Source organism: Cyanistes caeruleus, chromosome Z (genome assembly GCF_971803275.1).
Source record: "Cyanistes caeruleus chromosome Z, bCyaCae1.hap1.1, whole genome shotgun sequence".
In the NCBI taxonomy this organism is placed as follows: Eukaryota; Metazoa; Chordata; class Aves; order Passeriformes; family Paridae; genus Cyanistes; species Cyanistes caeruleus.
The window spans coordinates 37,298,401-37,316,680 of record NC_141732.1 but is presented as its reverse complement, the minus strand read 5'-3'; the positions used below and the strand labels follow the sequence as shown (position 1 = coordinate 37,316,680).

Below are 18,280 nucleotides of genomic sequence, written 5' to 3'. Positions count from 1 at the left end.
TCCTTTTGGTGAAACCATCTGCTGTATACCTTTTAAGTGAAGGCCAGAGCCTATCTTTAAATTCTGGGCTGAAAAGATGGAGTGAGACACTAGTGAAAAAAGGCAATGTATGATTTTTCCACTGTTCTTTCCCATTTCATTTTGGGAAATGCAAAACTCATGTGTTAAGACATGAAGGAATCACTGTGTGGAAGAAAGTATCCCACATCATAAAAGAAGTAGCTTTTCACCTGCAGTTTGTGGTTTTCAAGTTTCAGGCCTTTTTAAGAACAGTTGAAGAACTGTCCTTATTTTGAAAGGCTCATTCCCTTTTCTCCTCTCTCCTCGCAGGTGTCAGAACTATGCTTCCACATTTTACCAAAGCAGAGATGTTCTGACCCTGTGGGTGCAGGAGGAAAGCACCAGTCCCTTACCACCACTATTGCTTAAGGAAGTAACCATGAAAAACCACTTTCAACCATTTGTTATGAGTGCAGCTAAGCTGAAGAATGGTTGTCACCAGAACAGTTTGCTCCATCACACACAGCAAGGCTCCACACAGGCAATGGAGGGGGATTGCTGGAATTAAGGACAGTTGTGGGATCATATTAGAGGTAATTAATTAGAGCAGTTCTCAGTTGACCTGGGAAACTTTGCCTCCTGAAATCTTCCTTGGTGAAAGATGACTGCTCTTTGACAAGAGCAGCTTCATTCCTTGTGAAAGCAGAGGGAAGCTGTGCTATGGAAAATGGATGGTTGAAGAGGATGAAGGTGCGGGAAGGGAAGGTGCAGAAAGGTGCGGAAAGGAAAGGTGCGGAAAGGTGTGGAAGGGTGCGGAAAGGCAAGGCAAGGCCCAATCTGCAGACTGGAATGCTTGGAAAGGGGGAGCTCTAAGGACATTGCTTATCCCCTGTGTCAGTGTCTGGGTTAGGGGACTAGAAGGACTCACATTTGTACAAGACATGGCTTAGGACCACATCTTCTAAAAACAGCATGGTATAACTATTCTTTCAGCATCATAGCAGCCTCAATACACTAAAAGTGTTCTTAGGTGTAGCAGAGAAATAGTTTTTGATGGAGGGACAAGAATTCAGATGTCTCCTGTGAGCCTTTAGAACTAATCCTGGGCCCCAATACTCTTGCATGTTGCTCTGCAATGCCCAGCCACATCAGAAAAGGTGATGATCCCTGCTTACCCTGCCACTGTCTCTGGAATAGAGCACAAATAGACTGTCCAGCAGTCAATCGGTGGGTGGACAGACAGAGATTTTCTTGGCTGGAAGGAAAGAGGGAAGAAAAAGGATTTTAGCCAGTGTACCTGTCAGATTAGGAAATCCTGACTCGGGTTTCTAATGCCTAGATTTTAATTTTCATATTTAATTCTGAGAAATTTTTGGAACCAGCAATGGCTTTGATCTCCATAGATGTCTCCATACTTTCTCCATTCAGATATAGTTGTGTGCCTGCTCTTTTGTGTATTAAGAACAAAATGTCAAAGCTTGCTGCTTGGGATGAACAAGACATTGTGCATGTGTTGTTTCTAAAGGTCAAAAACCAGATATTGAAAAAAGAGTTTATGTAAGAGGGAAGAATGAAACTAGCTGTTGTATTATCCTTTTTATTTACAGCTGTCAGTGCAAAGTTCTCCATATTCTGACTGTCAATACAAACATAGCAGTAATCCTCAGGAAAGACATTTCCATCTCCTCCTGCTGCATCTTTCCAGAAAAGTCATCTAGTCAAATGTCTTTTGTGGCAGGTCTGGAAAGTCACCAGTTTACGTATAAGCGAATAAAGGGATTAGCATTCTCCAGTGGCTGAAGGAGGACAAGGAAATGAGAAGAGGAAGGGAAGGGAACCATTTGGCAGAACATCCCATATAAAGCTTGTCTTAACAATGCTTTTATATCCGTGTGTGGTGCTATCTCTGCTCAGCAACACTCAGAATGCTTCCCTAAAACAGTTCAAGTTAACTCAGACAGAACAATGCATTCACATCAGAAATGCAGATGCTAAATGGGGACCACTTGGGATGTAGCAGGTTAACACCTGGGGGTTAGTGGGGGTGCAGTGCATTTTCAATGACATAATCTCCCAACCATTCATGTCAGATAAACACCATGTTCTTCATTGTAGGCCCTTCCTGTAGGAAGTGACCCAATATCACCAGTCCCACTTCTTGCCAATGACACTGGAGAGTACCTGCTGCTGTGCATCACCCCACCATGTAGAACCATTCACTGAGAAGTAAGACAGCCTGTCTGGCCATGGGTCACTACTGTCCTCAAAAGAGCCAGGAAGTGAGGGCATGTTTCATACTGTTCCACATACCAAAGGCTTTTTTACCCACAATTAGCTGTAAACCTGGAATAAACTCTAAATAGTGAAAGAAGGACACTCCAAATACAGAAATTAGGAGCAGTAGGAACAGATTCCTGTGCTAGAACAGGTCAAAAAGATGCTAAGAATATTCACACTTTTTCAAAAGAAACATTGGGAAAAAAAAAATACTTCTGAAGTTTTGCTTGCCTCAGGTCCTCAGGCTTTGGTCAGCCCTCGTTTTTTTCCTCTGGCAGGCTTCATTCAGGAGCTTTTGAGGTTATTTTTGCTCCCATAGCCTGAAAAATTAGAAAAATTAAAAAACCACCTTTGGAGTCACTTCTAATCTTTTGGATTAGAAATCTTTCCCATGGGTAACTGTTTGTAAGGAAGGGGCTGCCAGTCCTGCGCTTCTGGTGAAAGGGCCAACCATGCCTTCAGTGAGAGACACAATCAAAACTCCACTGAGACTAGGAAAAATATTTTCATTGACATTGTGGAATTCTGAATGCTTTTCTAGCACCTGCCACAAGATCCCAGATTTAAAATTAAAGCACAGCTCAAACTTACTTGTCTTTGATACTCTTCTGCAGTGTTTCCAAACTGAGTGCATATAATGTCAGGTCATGATCTGCTCAGTACTAGGTTAAATATTGGCTCTGGATGACTTCTCACAAATAATGCCAGAATTTCTTGGCATTTCTTTCTCCCATATTTCTGGGACACCAGAACAAACCGCATAATTGCAGTGATGTCAACAGCACCCAATAAAAATTAAAACAAATCAACTAGCAGAAAAAATAACCTCAGAGAAAGGCATGCACAACACACAGTACCTCACTTATCATCTGGGAAGGTATGAGACCAAGAGAATCCCAAGCAAACTCCACTGCTTCCCTTGCCCTTCTTGCAGGCAGGCATGGGCAATGGGAGCCATCTCAGGGATGCTCTCACATAGCTCCAGCTCACTGCTCTGTGTGGTGCACTAACCACATGTCTCAGGTGGTTTACTCCTTCCAGATCCTTGCTGAGTCTTGCTCTGAAGCCAGGCATGGTTACACTGATTCTTAAATTCTCCACTGCTGCCAAGCTGCACAAAAAGAAACAGCATAGCTAGAGTGGTTGGTTCCTGGATCTGAATCAGGGGGCTGATCAGCTTGACAGCCTTGATAAGCCAGGAGGCTTGACAGAAATCTAAATTTTGGAGAATTTTATTACATGTCAGCATCAGTTTTGAGTGAAATCAAAACAAAATCAAAACAAGAAGCAAAAAGCAAGAGCAGAAATGTCTAAGAAAAGGCAAGAAGGAAGGAGGGGTCTTTGATGTTGCAGCAGGTTGTACAGTACTGTACTGTAATATGGTGAAAACAACCATACCAAGACTTGCACAACAGGACTGCTAAGCATTCCTTTGATTTTAAATGCACATTTTCTTGACATAAGGAAAACAGAAGTGTGCACCAGAAGCTAGGTATACACTTAAGAGCTTTACACCGTGTTGGCATCCATTAAAAATATTTAGTCCATAACAAAGCAATCCTAAAGAAAAATGTGTACTGACCCACTATAGAAAGATCACCAAGATTAAAGAACAAAAAGCAAGATATATATAAAAGTTAAAAAGAAGAAGCACATATTCAGAAAGAGGAATAAATTAAGAGGAAGAGGAAAAGCAAGGAAGAAGAACTCTGCTTTAGCAAATTATTCCACCCAGGACACCCACCCACATATTCTTGAATATAACTGAGCTATTATTTATATGCTCATATGACTAATTTTCCCCCTTTCTAATGTATTTATAACCCAGACATAAAATGAAGCCAAATTTTTTGTTTATCTTGGAAAAATTTTGCCCTTTGCTAGTGAAGTTTTTCAGTACAAGGGTAAAAAGTAGATCTTAATCTCTCTGATTTTAGTTCCCAGGCCTTAGGAAGGAAATTTAGGTCAGACTCAATGCAGTAGAAAGACTCTGTCTAGTATCAGTCTTCTCTTAATGTCTTGAGCACAGAGCAGTGATGGAGTAAGCAAATGCCTACACAATGGCTGGTTCAAAATACAAAAAATGCTTGCTTTTTTTCTCCCCTTCTTTATTTGTAGAGCTGTGTTCATGTGCCTTTCTGTAGTACTTTGTTTTACTTTTAACATCAGCAAATTTGAAGACCCTGGGAAGAAATCAGGGAAATGCTGGGGAACATTCTTTTGACAGTAATTTTACCTGCATACTTCATGTTAAACTAAAAAAAAAAAAATTGCTTTTTCATGTTTTTTTTTAATGAAAGGCTGAAGCACTTAGTCACGTTCAAAATTTGGTGTCATGTCCCTCTTCCTCCTTTGGATTTGAAAGCATAATCTTGAATTTGCATGGGAGGCATCAGAAGAGGAAAAGAAGGCAGGACTTCTATCTAGTTTTATCTGGAGCCTCTTGACAGTGTTTTAGCAACCCTCTCTAGACATTTCAGTTGCTCAGTGGTGCCTCTTCTGACCCTCTAACTGACTAGACCCTGATCATCATTCTGTTTTTAGTCACTTTTTGACAGGATCCCTATGAAGGCACCCCTTTAGCTGTCAAGGTAGTAGTCCCACTGCCTTCAAGACTTCCTTGGGCATCTCAGAGGTAGGGAAAAGTGCAGTTACATGGGAGCATTTTTTTCCAGACAAAGTGTAACTAAGTTGGCAAAGAGCTCTGACAAGTAGCTTTTACATAACCAGAGAGGAAAACTTGTATTTTCTTACCAAGCTTAGACCAGATGCTTGGACATCTTTGTGTAGGTATGACTAAGTCTCTATGACCTTCTCTTCAAACTTATCCTAGCTTGCTGCTGAATCCTGTTTTCCATTTCTTCTTTCATTTCTCTTTTGGCAAAGTTTGCAGACTCCAGCATCCTTCCTCCTACCAACACCCCTGTACTCCCTGTCCCATGACTGCATAGAACCCTGGTAAATTTGTGTGTTACTCTTTGCCTGACTACCCTGCCTCCACCCAGATAGAAGACCACCCTGCATCAGCTACTTCTCTAACGATCCTACAACTTTTGTTTTTTGCCTTATTTGGCTCCACTTAACCCCACCATGTGGACTAGAAGCCCCCACATATGGGGACAAAAAGGTACTGTATGGTAGTAAGGACAAAAAAATACAAAACAGGTGTTTGAAAGTCCTCCATTAGTTGATCAGTATAAATGGATCTAGCTGTGCAACTGTCTTCTCAATTGCAGTGTATGTACATTTAAAAGAATAGCAGAAATCTCCTGTTTGGACTTTCCTCTGTGCCATGATAATATCTTGAGGACTTTAGATCTGTATCTTGTCGAAATAATAATCTTTATTCCATATTCTGTTTTTATAGTTTTCACTGCTTACATACACACAGTACTGTTAAGCAGGAACATGATTCTCTCTGCAATGTTTTGTGTGTGTGTTGCTGGGAGGATTCAATTTTTCATGCTTGGCTAGTGTTAGTCAGAAAAAGCCCCAAAATGTATATTTTATATAGATGTATTTGAATTCAGTATTTAATGTTTCTAGAGATGAGACAAAAAACATTTAATCCTTGAAGATAAACACTTGCCTCATTCAATTAAATAGCATACTCCATACTGGACTGCAGGAAATACTGTTCATAGAATAAACATTATATTGAGCTCAGGTTTTCTACCATTTTACCAGACTAGACTTTCTTACATTACATAAACTAATGGTGAATGGAAATAAATTCAACTGTTTGTGGAATAAATGCTTGAAGATTTGGAACACGGATTTTATTAATAAATCCCCAAAACTATATTAAAACCTGTGTGACTGCAGGAAGATTAATTGTAAGCTCCCTACAGGTCAAACTTGGAGAGTGATGCATTTGAGCCAAATACAACTTCAGTTTTTTATATGATGCACTTTCTACACTTTCTACACATTTTAACTTTGAAAGAATCAATACAAGCAAGCAGTGAGGGACTATCACATGAAAGCAGAGACAGCTAAGATCCTTTACTCCCAATATCTTGGCTAATGTATGTCACAGAATCAAGGTTAGGGTTGGAAAGGATCTCTGGAGATTATTTAGTCCAAGACCCCTGCCAAGGCACCAGTGAAAAGAGTCTGACCTCATCCTCTGGGCACCTACCCTGGAGATATTTACATGTATTGCTGAGATCCCCTCTCTGTCTTCTCCAGACTAAACATGCCCAGCTCCTTCAGTCTCTCCTCACAAGAGAGGTGCTCCAGACCCAAAACAACCACTGTGGCCTCCACTGGACCCTCCACAGTAGCTCCTTGTCTTTCTCGTACTGAGGAGCCCCGAACTGGACACAGCACTCCAGATGTGCCTCACCAGAGCAGAGGGGGACAATCACCTCCTCTGACTTGCTGGCCACACTTTTCTCGATGCTCCCAGGGTCCCACTGGCCCTGCTGGTTGCAAGGGCACTGCTGGCCCATGGACAACTTGTTGTCCACCGGGACCCCCAGGTTCTTCTCCACAGAGCTGCTTTCCAGCAGCTCAGCCCCAGCCTGTGCAGGTGCCTGGGGCTGCTCCTCCCCAGGTGAGACCCTAAACTTGTCCTTGTTGAACCCCATCAGGTTTCTCTCTGCCCAACTCTCCAGCCTATCAAGGTCCCTCTGAGTGGCAGCAAAGCCTTCAGGTGTGTCAGCCACTCCCCCAGTTTCACGTCATCTGCCAGCTGGCTTAGGGTTCATGCTATCCCTTCATCTGAGTTGTTGATAAACAAGCTGAGTAAAGATGAACTTAATTTCTTTTACATGCTTGGTGACAACCTCCAGAATGATCTGTTCCATCCCCTTTCCAGGGATGGAGGTGAGGCTGACTGGGTTGTAGCCTCCCAGTCCTTCTTCTTTCCCCTTTGAAGATGGGAGTATCATTGGCTTTCCTCCAGTTATTAGGCACCTCTCCCACTCCGTGATTTTTTAAAGATAATGGAGACTGGCTTAGCAACATCTGCCAGCTCCCTCAGCACACATGGGTGCATCTCATCAGGCCTGTAGATTTATGGGTGTTTAATCTGCGTAGCTGATCTCTAACCCAACCCTCTACAAACAAGTCTTCCATTCTCCAGCCTTTTTCTGTTACCTCTGATGTGTGGGATTCCTGAGGGCTGTTCTCAGCAGTAAAGACTGAAGCAAAGAAGGCATTCAGTAATTCTACCTTCTCTGTGTCTTCCAACACCAGGACACCCATCTGATTCAGCAGCAGCCCCACATTTTCTCTCTTCCTCCTTTTGCTGTTGATATACTTGTAGAAACCCTTCTTGTTGTCTTTGATATCCCTTGCCAGACTCAATTCCAAGTGGGCCTTGGCCTTCCTTGACACATCCCTGTGTACTCTGAAGATGTACCTACCATACTTCCACATGGCTTGTCCTTTTCTCTGCATCCTATAAAATTTTTCCATTTGAGATTTGCTGGGAGCTCCCTGCTCACCCATGCAGGTCTCATGCCTCCTTTGCTTGATTTCTTGCTCATGGGGATTCATCAGTCTTAAACTTGGAGGAAATGATGCTTGAACATTGACCAACTCTCTTGGATCCTGTTCTCTTCTAGATCTGTAGCTGATCTGATCCCTCCAAATAGGTCCTTGAAGAGGTCAAAGCTAGCTCTCCAGAAATTTATGGTTCTAGTCCTGCTTGCTGCTTTGCTTCTTCCATACAGGATCCTGAATTTCCCCATGTCAGTGAAGCCAAGGCTGTATCCAACCTCCACATCTTCAATCACTCATGAGCAAGTGAAATGTCTTGACATGTGGGAACACCTAAATCACTGATATAGCACTCAACACAGGGATTTCAGGTGCTGCTTTGGGGAAAACATTGTACAGCTCTCTGCCTCAACAAAAGATGACTGCAAAGTGACAGTAGCTATGTCAGAAAACATTTAATGGATGCAAAACTTAGAAGGGAATAGCTTGACCCAGGACCAAGAGTAACCACACACTTCTTTTAAAGATTGACACAGAGTAAAACACATGGCAAGGAAAGTTATGTGAACAATATTTCTGTTCTCTTTACCAAAGCATTTTCATTGATTTTTGTAACTTCAATTCCATGCCATCTTCTCCTGTAGAAGAAAACCTATTAATCCTACTGTTACCAGGTACAGAGGTGTGAAGTGTAGTAAAGCAGAATAGACAGGCATACAGCTCTTTAGTATATGCAAGCTGACTGGAAACATAGCTACGTTCCTGTTACCTCTGCTGAATTAACCACAGAGTACAAACCTCAGAATAAATCTTCCATAAAGAAATGAAAATCCAGTTTAAAACTCTGAGCAACTGGAAGCAACAAGACTTAACAGAGAGGAGAAGATGACCCTGATCAGTATTTGGTTGTGTGAAAAAGTAATGAAAGAACGATCCTTGCCCTTTAACAATGTTTAGACAAATTCACAAATGAAGGGGAGCGTAAACAAGTAAACACTGTATCATTTACTTGCAGTATTTATCAGCACCTTTCACATTTGTTGAAAAACAGTGAGGGGAAAGAGAGAGGAAGGGGGGGAGTCAGTAGGAGAGCTTTCCTAGTAAGTCACTACCCTGAAGACTGAGTACTGAAGATAAGCTAGTCACTGCTGTGCAGTACAGGGATATCATGAATACTCACCCTCCCAACCTTGTGAAGCAGAGACAGTGCCCTTCTTATTCAGTCACAGCCCAGCTAGGTCAGAGTTCCTCTACTTCTTACCAAATCCAATCCAATTCTTACCAGACATACTGTACTGGACTACTACTAACCCCAGATATTCTTCTTCTCCCTCAAGAATCATGAGGAAAACCCCATTTTCTTTAAAAGCATGAACAATGAAACAGTAAACTCAGGAATCTGATCCTTTTTCTCTTCTTTTTTTTCACAAATTTCAACTGACAGGCAGTGTTTCTAGGATCAGAGGGTTTTTGTCTTTGAAAAATGCCTCAGAATAAAACTGGGGGTGAAAATGTCCTTTTACAGCATTACCAAGAATATTCCCAAGGATACGCATGGGAAGCCTTGCAGGTGGGCCAGCAGTCTGGCATTGTAACATCCCTGTGGATGTTAGAAGTCCTGTTGATATGAGAAGAACAGACTGCCAGTCTCCTTTGCTGGACTTGTCATCACATCTCTGCTCAGTTATTATACAGCACATGTGTGGTAATGTACACACACACGTACATCCAGATACATAGGTTTTTAAATTTCCCGATGGCTACAGCCAAAGAAAACTTCCAGTAGCTCTGCACAAGCTCTTCATGTTGTACAGAGCTGCTAGCTGGTTGCTTCAGATATTTTGAGCAATTTCTGCTCTCTTGGTAAATGGCAGAGTCAAGTGGACAGGTCTAGAAGCCTTTGCTTCTCCTGGAGAGATCAATCCTTGACTACTGCTCCCTACAAGACCTCCTTTGTACATTTCCCACAGGAAGAAAAGGAGCTCTGAGCCTGGGCTATTTCCACAGAGCTGTGGGTAGGCTTCATGTCTCTCTCTGACATATGCTGAAAATGACCCTTACACATTATCAGTTCCTGGGAAACTTGTTTGTCTCTTTCAGAGGCCCCATGGTGAGCAGATAAGTTGCTGAGAGCTAGAAGGGGGGAAAATTCCCAAAGAACACATCTAGAGCTGTCTGAGAGCTGTAAAAATAGCTAAAGTGGCAGTTGCTCTTTTTAATAGTGGCAGTGTACTATTGCCAGCACTGGGCAGTGCCAGCACCGGGAAAACCACAGCCTCTGCAGATAGGCCCTTCCCCTTCCGGGTGGGGCGGTATGGAGCAGCTAGCACCAGCAGACAGACTTGGCAACCTATGGCTTTGGAAGATACAGCAACTTGAAAGCAGTAGAGGGCTAGGAAAAGATGGTATGCAAATGAAATGAGTGGGCAGTGAGGAGTTACTCACTGTATCCTTGTCATGTCACCCACCTTCCCAAATATATCTTGTCCCCTGCACCTAGCGTACAAATAAATGCTTAGCTCTTTCCAGTGCCTTCCTGACCTCTCTCTCCTTTGTGATCTCAATCCAACTCACTTACATCTTCCAGTTCGCTGTTTCTTTTCTGCAGAAGCTCTCCCAGAATGAGGCACATGGGGAAAACCAGAGAGGAGTAAAGAGCAAGATCTACAAATACCTGTCAAAGCGCCCATGATAATCTCTTCTCACATGGAAATGAAACCTTCCTTTGCTTCCAGGGGAAAACAAGGCTTGAAGTCTCTGAGATCAGCAGCCTGCAGTACTACTCCATCTAAAATCATGACATATACATATAATCCACATGAATATACATATGCATATTTATGTATATTTGCATACCGACTCGTCTAAACTCCATTCTCTGCTTAGCTTTTCACTTGTTACAGATGCTGCCTGACAGCCACTGTAAAGTAGCCCACCATGAGACTAACATGAGATCGGAATTAAACAATGGAGAAAGGTTACTTTCGGACAAATTCCTACTGCACTTCCAGGGTGGCTATTTGCATGTGACAGCTCCTTGTGCAGGAGGGAACACAAGGTTTGGTGCTGAAGGAAGATGCTAGGCTGTTTTGAGCACTTGACTTCAGAAGTAACATTTCTGAAAGGATTGCTTTGGCTATGGACCCAGGAAGGCTGAAAGAATAATTTCTGACCAAGCTTAAAATACTTTTTTTCTTTTCTCTAAGATACTGCCAGTTAAGATAGGTTTGGATTGGCATATTATTTTCAGGTTTTCACTTCATTTTGTTACCTAGGTTCTTGTGGGCTCACACCTTCCTGAAGCTTGCATGTCCAACAACCATTAATGGGTTTTATTCTCAATACAGTGTATTTGAGTAGTGCAAAGCAGAGATAGTGGGGTAAATTAAATGACTCACCTACACAGACCATGGATGGTTCAGAAAGTGTAAGCAGGTTTCTTAGAGCTCATAAACATTAATTCATTAGCCTCTTTCTTGTCTGGCTCTTCAAATGTTCTTAAGAGAAGAAAAGAATTTTGCAGTCACTTCAGATCCAACCAAGTATGTCAAAACCTGGGATCTCTGTATAAAGGTATAATGGTAAAAACCAGCTTACTTTCAAGAGAAAGTTGAGTCTTGGGAAAGAGAAGGGAACAGAGTGGGAAACACCCTTGTTTGACAGACCTGTTTTACCCATTTTTTTCACTCTGGGTGACTACATGATTTCCTGGAGTCATTAACACAGGATCTGAAAGTCTGAACCCTGCAGTGTTGAGGAGAGCAGAAAAGCATATCTACAGTGTTTTGATGTAATTTCTGAACGAAATTTAGCCTTAATCCTTGGGCAGGTGCTTTGGTCTTCTTCCTATTTCTTTCCAGTCCTTGCTGCACTGTTTCAGGTCAACAGTTCTGCAGTGAGACCTTGGGTCTCAAGACTGCCACAGCAGTCCTAGGGGGTAGAGAAAAGGTTCTGCAAGTTCTTTATGAGTGCCTTTTCACAGTGTCATTCCCAGCCATGCTGCTGCTATGTGAGGAGCTCTTGTCTCGAAAATGTTTCAGCACACTCTCAAAAAAACCCCAGATATATTATTCTGATCCTACTTTCCACAATACACAATATCTATGCCATGTGGCCAACAAATGTAGCAGGTTCACCAAGCAGCGGTCTGGAATGTACCCTGGTGTGCTGAGGATACTTGTGGCAACTTTCCCTCTTTACAGCTACAGTCCAGATGGTGACAGCAATGCATCGTTGATTTAACCAAAATCTGAAGACAAAATACAGGATGTATTCCACAAAAAATGTAGTTTAAAGGTGGGACACCTTAACAAAACAATTTTAGATGCCAGAAGACTATGTGGCTCAGCAATGATCAGATATCACTTCTGATGAAAAGTCTATCTAGGCCTGTCATGTAAAGCAATACTGCCTGTAGTACTGGAAATATCTGGGCATCATATGACTAGAGGATGGGAAATCATCTTGTAGAATCTTGGCTACATTTGCTTTTTTCTGCAGGTGCTTGGTCTTATCAATGTCAGAGAAGGACTACCAGCTGGTAAAACTCTAGCCTGATCTAGACATTATCATATATTCTAGCTGATAGTCCTATTTACATATTATTCACCTTTCACATTAGAACAATTCTAGTACACTTAAACAAGGTTTATTTGATGTCTTGGTTCTTAGGTTTACCCTAAGGAGTTGGTTAAAATCAATTGTGTGTAAATTTTCTCTGCTCATTGGGCTTAGAAGAGGGTGGTAGGTGAGTCCTTGGATATTTTTTTCTTTTCTTTGTTGAAAACCTGAGGTTTCCCAGAGAATAGATACACAAATAGTAACTTCGATTTTCTGTTCCAACAAGTTACGTAATTTTTGCTCAAACAGAAATTCAAAATTCTCAGTAGTGACAGTGAGGATTTCAGTTTAAAAAATGAAGGCTTCTGGATAAACCATGAAGTGATTATTTTGTATCTAGTGTATACATCAACTGTATGCAGGTACAAAGTATGTTAAATGATACTATCTATTGCTAAACTGTTTATACTGAAGGCCAAGGTACACAGTCCTTGAATGTTCATTTGTTAACATGTTGAGCGAGGTAGATTTTAAGCAAAGGTTTTTCAATGGATCTTTGCTGGTTTTCTCTCTCTTGGTCCTACAAAGAAATTCAGTGTACCAAGATTCCCTGTGAGAGTCACTGTCTTACAGTGTAGACACAGCCCAAGTATCTTTCTTGGTAAACGAGTATTAATAGGATCTCAGATTTCAAGAGAGTGATGAGACAGACAGAGGCTAATTAGCAGTTTAGGAATGTCTTCACACTTGGTGGGTTTTGGCTTAATGGTTTCTCAGCTCATGAAAAGTTTTCTCATTTGTTCCATGCTGAGGGAATATTGCTCCTGAGGGAATGGAACTGTATTTCTGGAAGACCAATCATTACAACTCAAAGGCTGTACATTAAACTGATCCTTAGTGCCAAGTAACAGATGCTATCATGAGAGAGATGCCCTCTTCCCCTCTAATTCCACTGGGCAGAACTGCTGGGCCCTGTGAAGGTGTATGGATAATATAATGTACAGCAGCCTAGTAGCAGGCCACATGATAAACTGGCATTCATAATACAGCATCTTGCTATTTCCTTAGGTTTCACAGATTATTCTGTGCTTCTGATTTCCTCTTCCCCTATGCTAGAGAAGGAAGGTGCTCTGATGACAGATAGGATGTTGTGTCAGAAGAACATAAATTCAGACAGCATGAATTTCTCCCACTCTGCAAGTAGCATCTGGGGTTGCCCAAACAGATGACTTTCCCCCCTCTGTTTCTCTCCTGACTAGGCAAGGACCACAGACAATCATGCTTAAGAATTAGCAGTCCTCATTAAAGGACCGTGAATAGAGGTACCTGGAAACTTCAGGAGAGCACATCCAGGCAAGCACAGGTAGTACTGGTTAATTGCACCAAACCAGAACCGGCATGTGTGACTGCTGTGTGTACTCCTGCAAAACATGTACTTCACTGGGTCACCTGTTTTCTGCAAGGCTTTCCAGAGACGTTGCAATTGCAAAAAGACAGGCCAGCTGCCCTCTGACATAGAAAAGCAAACGTATGTTAGTGGCTCTTTGTGTATACTCAACTGCTCTGCTCTCTGTGTCCCTATTTCACTCCTGGGCTTAAGCCCTCACTGATCATGGTGCATACATTTGATGTAGCTTCTGGACTTCTCTCTGAAAATAAGCTGTTGAGAGCACAGTTTGTTCTAAATTGTGTATACGGCATTGCACTGTACTGCCCATACCTGAGAGTCCTACAGCTTTGTCTCAGCAGGACTTGCATGCTCAAATGCCTCTTGCTCCCCCTCAAGTGTACTTACCTCACAGTATGGCATTGTCATGGTGATCTGCAAAAAGTGCCTTCTTGACACAGAAAAGGAATGACTGTCCCAGAACAAATACAGCAGAAATAACAAAACAATTGCTTGAAAAGCCCCGAGGATAAGGTCTCTCAATATATGTTGTGAATTAAGCTATTCCACACAGAAAGTACTGAATCTGCACCAGCTAGGGACTGGTTTGGAGCCCATGTCCTATCCTTGCTTGTAAAGGCAGCATGAACGGAACCAGTTTAAGGTAGAAGGGAAGTAGTCAAAGCGGCTTTTCCCCCTGGACTGTCAATTTTCTGGTACACCTCTGTTCTGTGAATCCATTTTTGTTCCCTGAGAAGAGTGTACTCTGGCATTTATTTATCTGTCATGAATTATCTCAGAGCAATGAAGCAGAGAAGAAGAATGCTGGGTTCAGCACAAAGAGAGAACTAAGGCTGTGGTACATTCACAAGACCTTCAAGGGACCCATAGAGCAGAAACAAATGAGACAGAAGCTGGGAATCAGAAGGTAGAAAATTTGAGATGTTAGGCATGGTATAAATGCCACTTAGAAGAACCCTTATCCACTCCTTGATCATTCACTTTATTCAACTGAAGGGTTCATGGAATCAGATTAGTTCCTGTGATTACTTTTGTTGTTACAATTGAATTTATCACATACCTAGACCCCTTGGCAGCACCATGGCATGAATCAGTTCTCACAGCTGCCTAACAACAAGGAACATGGGCAATTTTTCTTCGACCTGTCATATTTTTCTTGCTAACTTGTTTTGATGCCATTCCCTAATGGACCAATACTGGTAAATTAGAAATTCCTGCCTATAGCAAACCTTTTCTTATTAAAAGACCTGAAAAGAACAAAATGCTGAGGTTTTATTATTATTCTCCTTTCTGGTTCCAGCACACCTGATCTATCCAGTCGAGTAGGGGACAGCAAACTGCTCATAAGCGAAGCTATAAAATTCTCAGAGAATTCTGGAAGTAGTTCATGCCGGAGGGCCAAGTTAGTGGACTGTAGAATACTGCAAAATGCAGACAAGGTATGAAGTGCCAACAGACTTAGCTGTCCACTTTTCTCCATCTAGTTTTTTATAATTTCCAGCTGTTAAGGATGCTGAATCAGACCAAAATTCTTCTATATTCATGGCTGTCCCTTTTCCCAGAAGTAAGCTAGTCAATGTTGCACTGGTGGGTTTGCATCTGCACTCTCTCATGGTTTGTTCCCTATAAAGACATCTGGGAAGTGTAGGAAGAGTGGCACTGCACCAAAGGAATATGAACAGAAGTGGTGATTTATTACTTTTCCATATAAGGGTAATCAGAGAAGCTGGCAGATTGACATTGGTCTTTGGGAAAGGCACAGAACTGGAGCGGATAGTGGGAGGAAGCCTGCCCTATTATCCAGTCACTCTTCTGAAATCCTGTGACAGGACTGCACTCATCCACTGTGAGCAGCTCAGCCCAAAACAGAGACCTCATGATATCCACAAGACTATTCTCCACACTCCTCTGAATGCAGAAGTTGTTCCTCCCACAGAGAAGTCCTCTTCTTTTTATTTGCCAGCCATGGATCTTGAAACCTACTCAGGTCTGAAAATGGGCCTCAGCCTTTGCAGCTAACAGGGCAGCTTCACAAGTGGATGGTGTGGGTTAGAAGTGTTCGCAGTATAGCTGCTGTACTCTGCACTTCTCCCCAGTCCTCTCCCCAGTCCCCCAGGCAATCTCTTACACCAAATCCTCAGGACCAAAGCTTTCTGTTGTCGGAGGCCAGTACAAACAGCAGAATTCAAGTTTTTCCTTTTAGCCTGAAGAACTGATGTAGCACATAAAGGGTCAGAACTGGAAAAGATCCAAATCCAGCTCTCTGGAGCATCCTTAACACTGTGTCCTTCATGTTTCTTGGAGATGGAAGTGCCAGGCCATGCTAAGAAAGGAGGAAAACTGAAAATCATTGATCCTGAAGATAACCACTGCTGGTTTCTGCCGAGTTTCATTGTGGCGAAAGAGGCTTAGGTCTTTCCTAATTTTGGTCAGGCCACTGCATTTACAGAGAAATGCATGAAGAGATTTAAAGTAAGAGTTCCCTCTAGAGGAGTGAAGCAATAATGTACACATAATTCTGCATTCTGCTAGAGTCCAGGCTCCATATTCTTTACAGATACAGGCTGACAGTGGGAGAAATCCAATTATGAATTCCACTGCCCATGCACATGCAATAAAAATGAAACATCATCAGTTACACAGAAAAAAGCCAGCAGGTCCTTCTGAGTATTAGCAATGGAAACAGACAACAAAACCCTAAAGCTTCAAGTCTGACCCAGCCACAGTTGACACAATTCTGACACTAGAAAGGAAGAAAACCCTATTACTGGAAAAATGGTGAGAAACCCAGAAAATTATCTGACCCCGTTGTGCTTATATTGTGCATCCCTCCACTGCAGGGCTCAGCAGCTAAACATGAGAGAGAGTAAGATATCAAGGCAAAGAAAAGGGATTAGGTTGTGGTCAAAGTCAAACAGAAGAGCAATCACCTGAACAAATTTATTTGTATGGAGTAATTTTTGTCCCCAGGTCCTATCACCCACTATTTTTTCATTACTATTTATTCTGAGAAACTTAGTTTTGGGAAATATATTGTTTCATATTCTCTCGATACTGCAGAATGCTTTCTTTCTTAAGAAGTATTCAACAGTATGGAAAGGCTATACAGCTTCTATATGAGACATATTTTTTTTTTCCTACTTTTTATTTGGGGCTCTGATCACAGTAGGAACACTGTGAAAACCAGCTGTGAAGAATTAAAGTTTCCTGTCTTAGCAATATATGTCCAGAAATCTCAAAAGCCATGGAATTAAGTTGTCTGATATTTAAACCAAACACATGTGAAGGCAGAAGTGACCAGCGAACTTGCACAGGGAAAGCAGACAACAAATGCCTAGCTGGGAAGAGAAGAAATAGTCTTGGAAGGAAGTTGTATTTCAGCAGACTGGTTTATATAGAACCTTTTGTTGAGAGTTGTTTTGTTGTTATTTTTTCTTTTGTATCTATGGAATTTTTTTCCCGTAAATTGCTAGGAGGCTAACTATTGGGTACTTATGGGCATTTGAGAAAAACAGAAGCATGGCCAAACCCAGGGGAGAGGGAAGGGGAAACCTGGAGATTTGGACAGGCATAAAGATGTGGCTGGGGAGCTGCTGTGGCTCTTCTTCTGGATCATGGAGGAGGACAGGCAGGCTGTTGTTTATTGCGAGGAGAATTCCCTGTCACTGCAAGAGCCCAGTCCTGTACTGCCTTGTCCTTTCTGTGGGTGAGCCTCTGCTCGTGAGAGCAGCCTCTGAACCGGCACCTTATTAAGAGCTACCTCACTAAACGAGGGACCGATCCCCGTCTGCTCGGCTGCCCGGGATCTTGAGCTCAGCTCTCCCTGCCCTGCTGGGAGCCGGGCCGTCGCTGTCCCGCTCCCGCCGCTTCTTCCGCGCTGCTCCGTGCTTTCGCTGCATTGCAGTCCCGAACCCCTCCCTGCCGAGACATCTTGCGGTCCCAGCTCGGACCTTCCGCGAGTCCTGCGGGGCCACCGGGCCCGGCTGTCCCAGGGGAGTTTGTGAAGCGAAGCCTCCCTCCCATCCCCTCCCGTCCGGGCCGAGCCGCCATCACCGCGTGAGGGCCCGGGCCGCGCCACAGCGCCCCCTGCCGGCCCGGCGGAATCCCCGCCCCGCCCGGCGGGAGCAGCAGCGCCCCCTGGCGGCCGTGCCCGGAGCTGCAGTGAGGGGAGAGCGGCCCGGAGGGGTCACTGGGGCCTGCTCTGTTTGGTGTGAGTGCCAGAGCTGCTGCTGTCTGCTTTACTGTGCACACCAGTAAAGAACTGACATTCCTACCACCATAGCTTTGCCTGAGAGCCCCTCAATTGCAAAATTATAATCATTCAGAGGGATTTTTTCTTTCCAAGGGAGGTGCCTGCAGACACCTGTCTTTCAAGCCAGTACACCTTTTAGGCTGGGCTCTTCAAAACAGACCAGAGGAGATAGGCATAGAACTTCCACTTGGAGTTATCTGAAACACCCTGCTTGCAATTAAAGCGTGTTGTGCTTTGGCCTTCTCCATAGATGGGTTTAAGCATAATGACACTTTGTATCCACATAAATTTTTCATTCCAAGGAGATGGGATTTCTTCAAAAACATTCGTGAAGA

General features: G+C 42.9%; 1 long non-coding RNA gene across 1 annotated transcript; it reads right to left on the bottom strand.

The window, feature by feature from the left end:
- Positions 1-3: 3 nt before the first annotated feature.
- On the bottom strand, positions 4-17,806 carry LOC111941734 (uncharacterized). Its single transcript, XR_015280932.1, has 4 exons — positions 17,454-17,806; positions 11,124-11,288; positions 10,400-10,513; positions 4-3,388 (listed from the first exon to the last, which is right to left on the bottom strand). It is a non-coding gene; the product is annotated as an uncharacterized LOC111941734 (long non-coding RNA).
- Positions 17,807-18,280: the final 474 nt, after the last annotated feature.